Here is a 10,042-nt window from a genome sequence, read left to right on the forward strand (position 1 = left end):
GAGCCAGTAAAGGGGGCTTTACTATTCTTGGGTAGCGGAATGACTTTAGCTTACCTTCAGGCCTGAGGGCACACACTTTCTAGTAGGCTTAAACTGAAGATGTGGCAAATAGGAGTGGCAATATCGTTCACTATTATACTCAGTAATTTTCCATCCAGATTGTCAGACCCCGGTGGCTTGTCATTGTTGATAGACAACAATAATTTCTCACCTCTACCACACTGACTTCACGGAATTCAAAAGTACAATTCTTGTCTTTCATAATTTGGTCCGATATACTTGGATGTGTGGTGTCAGCGTTTGTCGCTGGCATGTCATCCCTAAGTTTGTTTATCTTGTCAATGAAAAAAACATTAAAGTAGTTGGCAATATCAGTGGGCTTTGTGATAAATGAGCCATCTGATTAAATTATTGATGGAGCTGAGTTGGCTTTTTTCCAAAAAAATGTATTTAAGGTGCTCCGAAGGGTTTGGATATCATTCTTTATTTCATCTTTGTTTCATAGTTTAGTTTATTTTTATTTAGCTTAGTCACATGATTTCTTAATTTGCAGTACGTTTACCAATCAGTTGGGCTGTCACGTCCTGACCCTGGTATGAGGTCATTTTTCCCTAGTAGATTGATCAGGGCGTGACAGGGGGGTGTTTTGTCTATGTGTTTTGGGTTTTCTCTTTTCTATGTGGGTTGTCTAGAGTGTCATTCTATGTTGTCATTTTCTATGTTGTGGCCAGGTATGGTTTCCAATCAGAGGCAGCTGTCTATCGTTGTCTCTGATTGGAAGCCATACTTAGGCAGCCTGTTTTTCATGGGGTTTTGTGGGTGGTTGTTCTCCGTTTAGTCTAGTGTACCTGACGGGACTGTTGTTGGTCATTTTGGTTGTTTTGTTGTTAAAGTGATTTCATTAAATACAAAGAATGAGCACTATCCACGCTGCGCCTTGGTCTCCATTCAATGACCCCTGTGACAGGCTGCCAGACTTATTTGCCATACCTTTTGCCTCATCCCTCTCAACCATACAATTTTTCAATTCCTCATCAACCCAAGGGGATTTAACAGTTTTTACAGTCATTTTCTGAAAAACCTCTTAAGGATCTTTAATTCAATTTTCGCCTAAAATGACATACCCAAATCTAACTGCCTGTAGCTCAGGCTTTGAAGCAAGGATATGTATATTCTTGATACCATTTGAAAGGAAACACTTGAAGTTTGTGGAAATGTGAAATGAATGTAGGAGATTATAACATATTCGATCTGGTAAAAGAAAATACAAAGAAAAAACTAACCGTTTTTTTGTATTTGTTTTGTACCATCATCTTTGAAATGCAAGAGAAAGGCCATAATGTATTATTCCAGCCCAGGTGCAATTTAGATTTTGGCCACTAGATGACAGCAGTGTATGTGCAAAGTGATAGACTGATCCATTGAATTTCTGTTCAAAATATTGTCTCAAGACTGCAGGAATTTAAGCTTTCTGCCAATATCAGACATGGCTATGTCCTGGGACATGTAAGTCGCTCTGGATAAGAGCGTCTGCTAAATGACTAAAATGTAAAATGTATGTCCTGGGAAATGTTCTTGTTACTTACAACCTCATGCTAATCGCATCAGTCTACGTTAGCTCAACCGTCCCGTGGCGGACCCACCGATCCTGAATATGTTTTTAATGGGTGCGTGCTTATTAGTAACTAGAATAAGCAATTTCATAAATGTGTCAAGTGCAGAGTCTGATTGCTCCTCATTACACACCACAGATTCTTTACATCATATGAATCACTACAAAAACTATTGTATGACCTCTTATGAGGCCCAGCCTTTGGAACTTTGGTTTTCTTAGATATGGCTATTATATTGTAATCACTACATCCTATGGATTTGGATACTGCTTTAAAGCAAATTTCTGCAGCATTAGTAAAGGTGTGATCAATACATGTAGATGATTTCTTCCGGATGCCGGAGTGAGTGGTCGTGCTGCACCTCGCTCCGAGGGTAATATTACATTTCATTACATTGGAACGATTTGATTAGTGTATTGTTAGCTAGCTACATAGTTGTATCTGCTGTCTTTGTATCAAGGATAAAGGTGTAGCTCTGAGGAACTAACAAGGTTAGCTAGCCAGCTGTATTCGTTCGTTCGCGCCGTTTTCCGAAACGGCGTCAACACCATAACATCACAGCCACTGCTAGCAAGCCAACTTTACCAGTTAGCAGTACTGTAGAAACTATATACATTACAACTTAACGATTTGACTAGTGTAATGTTAGCTAGCTACATAGTTGTCTTTGTATCAAGATAAAGGCGTAGTACAGAGTAACTATCGAGGTTAGCTAGCCAGCTTCATTTTCTAACAGTCTACAACGCGCCCACTGCTAGCTAGCTAACCCTACCAGCTAGCTGTATCATTTTTAGTCAATAAGATATTTGCAACGTAAGCTTAACTCTCTGAACATTCTAGATGTGTAGTCCACTTGTGTAACTAGCAGGACTGACTTTGTGTTAGCTAGCCTCTTGGGGATCGGTGCCCGGTAATGGGATTCATTGTCAAGAGACCATGGCGGGAAATTCAAAACTGCAAGAATCTAATAATTTCAATTTCTCAAACAATCAACTATTTCTCACCATTTGAAAGATAAACATCTCCTAAATCCAACAACATTGTCCGATTTCAAAGAGGCTTTACGGCGAAAGCATAAAGTTAGGTTATGTTAGGAGAGTACATTGAAAATAGCTGTGTGTAATGTTTTGTCAATTCAAAGACAGGCGTCACCAAAAGCTAAAACCAGCTAAAATTATGCACTAACCTTTGACAATCTTCCTCAGATGACACTCCTAGGACATTATGTTATACAATACATGCATTTTTTGTTCCACCAAGTTCATATTTATATCCAAAAACAGCATTTTACAGTAGCGGTGAAATGCAGATTTTTTTTCTTCTCTGAAATGCTTCCGGTGAACAACGTTACAATTTACAAAATTACTATTCGAAAACATTGGTAAATTATAATATTGTCATTCAAATAATTAAAGTTTAACATTTCGTAAATGCTACTGCATTGCCAGATTTCAAAATAACTTTACTGGGAAATCACAATTTGCAATAAACCGGGTGCTGTGCTAAGAACAATAGGCTAGGCTATACAGGTTAGCACCATCTTGTAACCATGTAATATCAAAATTACTATTGTCAATAATCCCTTACCTTTGATTATCTTCATCCATTTGCACTTCCAGGAATCCCATGTCCACAACAAATGTGGTTTGTTTCAACAAAGTTCATAATTGATGTTCATAACTTGTCCAAACTCCAAGTTGTTTAGCATCAATCTTTAGAGCCATTTTTAACGTGAAACATCAGTAATGTTTCAACCCGACCTCTCCTGTGTCTTGAAAAACGTTTCTGAAAAATGTCTCGCATCACATGATTGCGCAGGTGCAGCCAATAATGAAGTGACGACATCCCAGGGAGGTCAACTTCTCTTCCTTGTCATCCGGTCTCTGTTCATCATAGACGCTTCAAACAACTTTATAAAGATCGTTGACATCTAGTGGAAGCCGTAGGAAGTGCGAAATGAATCCTTTCTCACTGTGTTATCTATTAACAATAACTCAAAAAAATAGTACAGCCACAAAATTATTATTTTTTCTCAGGTTTTTGCCTGCCATATGAGTTTTGTTATACTTACAGACACCATTCAAACAGTTTTAGAAAATTCAGAGTGTTTTCTATCCAAATCTGTTAATAATATGCATATCCTAGCTTCTGAGTTGGTGTAGGAGGCAGTTAAAAATGGGCACATATTTTTTTCAAAATTCTCAATACTGCCCCCTAGCCCCAACAGGCTAGCCAACGTTTAATTACTTCTGCGTTATGAACTAGACACAGACACGAATGATCCATTGGTAGCTTGTTGTTACCAAGTATTGGTGCTAACCGTGTGTTATAGGATGCTAGCATGCTAGTTAGCTAGTTAGCTACGGTGTCATAGGACACGGTGCACTAGGTGGGTTTTCACGGAAGAATACTGTACCAAGTTAGCTAGCGGAATAAACTAAGTTTGAGCCTATTCCTGGAAACATTGAACCACTGTAGTTTACATCAATTTTAATTTCTAGTGGTAGCTAGAAAAGTTATATTTGAGTGTTTTAGTGTTTCAGTGAATTGTTAGTGAGGGAGGCCCTGCTCTCTCGCTTCCCCAGGTTTTTGGCCTTTCTAGGGAGTTTTTCCTAGGGAGTTTTTCCTAGCCACCGTGCTTCTTTCACATGCTTTGCTTGCTGTTTGGGGTTTTAGGCTGGGTTTCTGTACAGCACTTTGAGAATATCAGCTGATGTACGAAGGGCTATATAAAAATAAATTTGATTTGATTTGTTTAGTTAATTTTTCATGCCAATCTCCTTTGCATTAGCGTAGCCTCTCCTGTAGCCTATCAAGTATGTGTCGGTCTATCCCGGTTCTCTCCTCTCTGCACAGGCCATACAAACGCTTCACATCAAGTGGCCGCTGCCACTCTAACCTGGTGGTCCCAGCGCGCACGACCCACGTGGAGTTCCAGGTCTCCGGCAGCCTCTGGAACTGCCGGTCTGCGGCCAACAAGGCAGAGTTCATATCAGCCTATGCTACCCTCCAGTCCCTCGACTTCTTGGCGCTGACGGAAACATGGATTACCACAGAAAACACTGCTACTCCTAATGCTCTCTCCTCGTCTGACCACGTGTTCTCGCACACCCCGAGAGCATCTGGCCAGCGGGGTGGTGGCACTGGAATCCTCATCTCTCCCAAGTGGACATTCTCTCTTTCTCCCCTGACCCATCTGTCTATCGCCTCCTTTGAATTTCATGCTGTCACAATCACTAGCCCATTCAAGCTTAACATCCTTACCATTTATCACCCTCCAGGTTCCCTTGGAGAGTTCATCAATGAGCTTGACGCCTTGATAAGTTCCTTTCCTGAGGATGGCTCACCCCTCACAGTTCTGGGTGACTTTAACCTCCCTACATCTACCTTTGACTCATTTCTCTCTGCCTCCTTCTTTCCACTACTCTCCTCTTTTGACCTCACCCTCTCACCGTCCCCCCCTACTCACAAGGCAGGCAATACGCTTGACCTCATCTTCACTAGATGCTGTTCTTCTACTAATCTCACTGCAACTCTCCTCCAAGTCTCCGATCACTACCTTGTATCCTTTTCCCTCTCGCTCTCCTCCAACACTACTCACTCTGCCCCTACTCAGATGGTATTGCGCCGTCGCAACCTTCGCTCTCTCTCTCCTGCTACTCTCTCCTCTTCCATCCTATCATCTCTTCCCTCTGCTCAATCCTTCTCCAACCAATCTCCTGATTCTGCCTCCTCAACCCTCCTCTCCTCCCTTTCTGCATCCTTTGACTCTCTATGTCCCCTATCCTCCCGACCGGCTCGGTCCTCCCCTCCTGCTCCGTGGCTTGACGACTCATTGCGAGCTCACAGAACAGGGCTCCGGGCAGCCGAGCGGAAATGGAGGAAAACTAGCCTCCCTGCGGACCTGGCATCTTTTCACTCCCTCCTCTCTACATTTTCCTGCTCTGTTTCTGCTGCTAAAGCCACTTTCTACCACTCTAACTTCCAAGCATCTGCCTCTAACCCTAGGAAGCTATTTGCCACCTTCTCCTCCCTCCTGAATCCTCCTCCCCCCCCTCCTCCCTCTCTGCTGATGACTTCGTCAACCATTTTGAAAAGAAGGTCGACGACATCCGATCCTCGTTTGTTAAGTCAAACGACACCGCTGGTCCTGCTCACACAGCCCTACCCTATGCTTTGACCTCTTTCTCCCCTCTCTCTCCAGATGAAATCTTGCGTCTTGTGACGGCCGGCCGCCCAACAACCTGCCTGCTTGACCCTATCCCCTCCTCTCTTCTCCAGACCATTTCCGGAGACCTTCTCCCTTACCTCACCTCGCTCATCAACTCATCCTTGACCGCTGGCTACGTCACTTCCGTCTTCAAGAGAGCGAGAGTTGCACCCCTTCTCAAAAAACCTACACTCGATCCCTCCGATGTCAACAACTACAGACCAGTATCCCTTCTTTCTTTTCTCTCCAAAACTCTTGAACGTGCCGTCCTTGGCCAGCTCTCCTGCTATCTCTCTCAGAATGACCTTCTCGATCCAAATCAGTCAGGTTTCAAGGCTGGTCATTCAACTGAGACTGCTCTTCTCTGTGTCACGGAGGCTCTCCGCACTGCTAAAGCTAACTCTCTCTCCTCTGCTCTCATCCTTCTAGACCTATCTGCTGCCTTTGATACTGTGAACCATCAGATCCTCCTCTCCACCCTCTCCGAGTTGGGTATCTCCGGCGCGGCTCACTCTTGGATTGCGTCCTACCTGACAGGTCGCTCCTCCCAGGTGGCGTGGCGAGAATCCGTCTCCGCTCCACGTGCTCTCACCACTGGTGTCCCCCAGGGCTCAGTTCTAGGCCCTCTCCTATTCTCGCTATACACCAAGTCACTTGGCTCTGTCATATCCTCACATGGTCTCTCCTATCATTGCTATGCAGACGACACACAATTAATCTTCTCCTTTCCCCCTTCTGATAACCAGGTGGCGAATCGCATCTCTGCATGTCTGGCAGACATATCAGTGTGGATGACTGATCACCACCTCAAGCTGAACCTCGGCAAGACGGAGCTGCTCTTCCTCCTGGGGAAGGACTGCCCTTTCCATGATCTCGCCATTACGGTGGACAACTCCATTGTGTCCTCCTCCCAGAGTGCTAAGAGCCTCGGCGTGACCCTGGACAACACCCTGTCATTCTCCGCTAACATCAAGGCTGTGACCCGATCCTGTAGGTTCATGCTATACAACATTCACAGAGTACGACCCTGCCTTACACAGGAAGCGGCGCAGGTCCTAATCCAGGCACTTGTCATCTCCCGTCTGGATTACTGCAACTCCCTGTTGGCGGGGCTCCCTGCCTGTGCCATTAAACCCCTACAACTCATCCAGGACGCCGCAGCACGTCTGTTGTTCAACCTTCCGAAGTTCTCTCACGTCACCCCGCTCCTCCGCACACTCCACTGGCTTCCAGTTGAAGCTCGCATCTGCTACAAGACCATGGTGCTTGCCTACGGAGCTGTGAGGGGAACGGCACCTCCGTACCTTCAGGCTCTGATCAGGCCCTACACCCAAACAAGGGCACTGCGTTCGTCCACCTCTGGCCTGCTGGCCCCCCTACCTCTGCGGAAGCACAGTTCCCACTCAGCCCAGTCAAAACTGTTCGCTGCTCTGGCACCCCAATGGTGGAACAAGCTCCCTCACGACGCCAGGACAGCGGAGTCAATCACCAGCTTCCGTAGACACCTGAAACCCCACCTCTTTAAGGAATACCTGGGATAGGATATAGTAATCCTTCTAACCCCCCCCCCCCCCCCAAAAAAAAGATATAGATGTACTATTGTAAAGTGGTTGTTCCACTGGATATCTTAAGGTGAATGCACCAATTTGTAAGTCGCTCTGGATAAGAGCGTCTGCTAAATTACGTAAATGTAAATGTAAATGTAAATGTAAATGTAATTTCATTCCTGTGCTGTTTGTAAATACCCTGATAGGTTGACTGACAACCTGAACCAGGTTGCAGGCACTGGTTACAGTTTGAAGTTTTTTCTTTAGTGGGTCATTGATAAGTCATTGTTTCAACACAGCCTTGAAATGCATCCAGGAGCCAAGATGACTTGGATGGACTCCGTCATTCCTGTAGAGTATCTTCTGTTTCCATGAGAGCCAGTCAATATTTAAATCACCCAGAAAATATACTTCTTTGTTGATATCACATAGATTATCAAGCATTTCACACATATTATCCAGATACTGACTGTTAGCATTTGGTGGTCTATAGCAGTTTCCCACAAGAATGGGCTTTAGGTGAGGCAGATGAACCTGTAGCCATATTACTTCAACAGTATTTAACATTAGATCTTCTCTAAGCTTTACAGGAATGTGGTTCTGAATATAGACCGCAACACCACCTCCGTTGGCATTTCTGTCTTTTCGGTAGATGTTATAACCATGTATTGCTACCACTGTATCATCAAAGGTATTATCTAAGTGAGTTTCAGAGATAGTCAGAATATTAATGTCATCTGTTACAAGCAAGTTATTAATTTCATGTAACTTGTTTCTCAGGCTGCATATGTTAATATGGGCAATTTTTTTTGCACTTTTCTGCGTTGTTTGATTGTTTTTAATGCTTTACTGGGAAGCTTATCAGAAGTAGACTTGATAGTGCAGGGTGAGCTGCACAAAGTGGTCTTACCTACTAGGGCACAGTGCTAACAGTAACTCTCTGTGCTAACAGTGTAACTCTGGTTCATAGGCTCATGATTACTGTATCAAATAGCAGTAGGATTAACAAAGGTATTCAGGGCAATTCGGGGGACATAAATTAAGTTACTTACATTGTGTCTGCCAACGCCCTTAGGATAATGCACATTTAATGCAGCATTATGATGACTCATTGTCACAATGGTGGGGATTAGCTGAGCTGGTCTTGGGTCATTGATAAGTCATTGTTTCAACACAGCCTTGAAATGTATCCAGGAGCCAAGATGACTTGGATGGACTCCGTCATTCCTGTAGAGTATCTTCTGTTTCCAGAAGGTGTCAAAGTTATCTATAAAAGTAATAAAAAACACTTTATATGGGAGTTGGGCCAAGTCGTTACTAGTCACCACAGCCACAAGGTCATAAACCCTGCCTCTTTTTACAATATATCTTCTTTAAATGTGATTTTAAACACAACCCTAAACACACTACTAACCTTATGCCTAACGATAACCTTAAATGATGACTAAAAACCTAATGTTAGTTTACATATTTTTTTTTTTACAATAATGGCTAATTTTGACTTTGTATCAGTGGTAACTAGTGGAAACGGTTGTGCCCTCTCATTGGCTAGAATGGTCCCACCCGATCATGCCTCCTCCCGACTGCCTTCCATTTTTGAAGTAATTTATTTTCATTGTTAGAGTATCTGGTCAATATAATGGATAATCTGTGTATTTGGGAACCCTCTCATAGATTTGATGTTTTATATGGTCATACATTAATCTTTTAAATTAACATCAGTAGTATAATATTTATTAGCTTTACCCAGTGGACAATACAACAGCAATGTGGCAATGAGGTTAAGGGTTATATCATTACAAGAAGCAAACACAATGAGATTCTGTGAGCTCATGGTTCTGCCAGTGCCACTGGATTTTCTTTTCAGAAAAAAGACTGGCAGAATGACAAACAATAAGCTTTGACCAGTAAAGTCTGTAGTCTATTCTAATTCACCTCTCTAATTACACATAGAATTGTTTTCATATTGGGTTTGCTTGCACAGCGATACATAGAAATTGTAATAATATCGATGTAACCCAAAACATTCAATATCCCAGTAGTCCACAGAATAAATGCAGCCCTACTTAAAAATATTCCTATTAAAAGAGCAGAAAAGTGTGTCAAATCCATCCTCAACACCAAGACCACTCGAATAAAGCCTTTCAACTGTTATCATATTATGCTTTCAACACAATAAATATGGCGTTATTCTACGTACATCTTCCCCCAGTTCCTTCCGTTTTAAATAAAATCAACACATTGAATCATTGTGCATTTTAGACCATATCTCCAACTACTACCTGACGATTCAAGGATGTTAACAAAACACATTAAAACAAAAATAAGTTAACAAAAACATAACAGTTTATAACCTTTTTGGTAATTATTATTTGTTGTTGTTGTTGTTATTATTGAGTATCTAAAACATACAATAGACTTGCAGTGAAGCCGCTCAACAACTACATCACATTAGTCATCTAACAGACTCCCATCCAGAGCAACACACAGAAGCAACCAGGGTCAACACCCTGCTCAAGGGCACGTCGACAGATCTCCCACAAGGTCAAAAACAAGGACCCGAACCAGCGATCCATCAGCCACTGGCCCAAGCTCCCAACCGCCAGGCTACCAGTCCTCCAAGATCCCCCCCCACAGTTTCCCAAGAGCTGCCCCTCAACCATCCGAGACCC

Source organism: Salmo salar, chromosome 09 (genome assembly GCF_965601325.2).
Source record: "Salmo salar chromosome 09, fSalSal1, whole genome shotgun sequence".
Taxonomy (NCBI): Eukaryota; Metazoa; Chordata; class Actinopteri; order Salmoniformes; family Salmonidae; genus Salmo; species Salmo salar.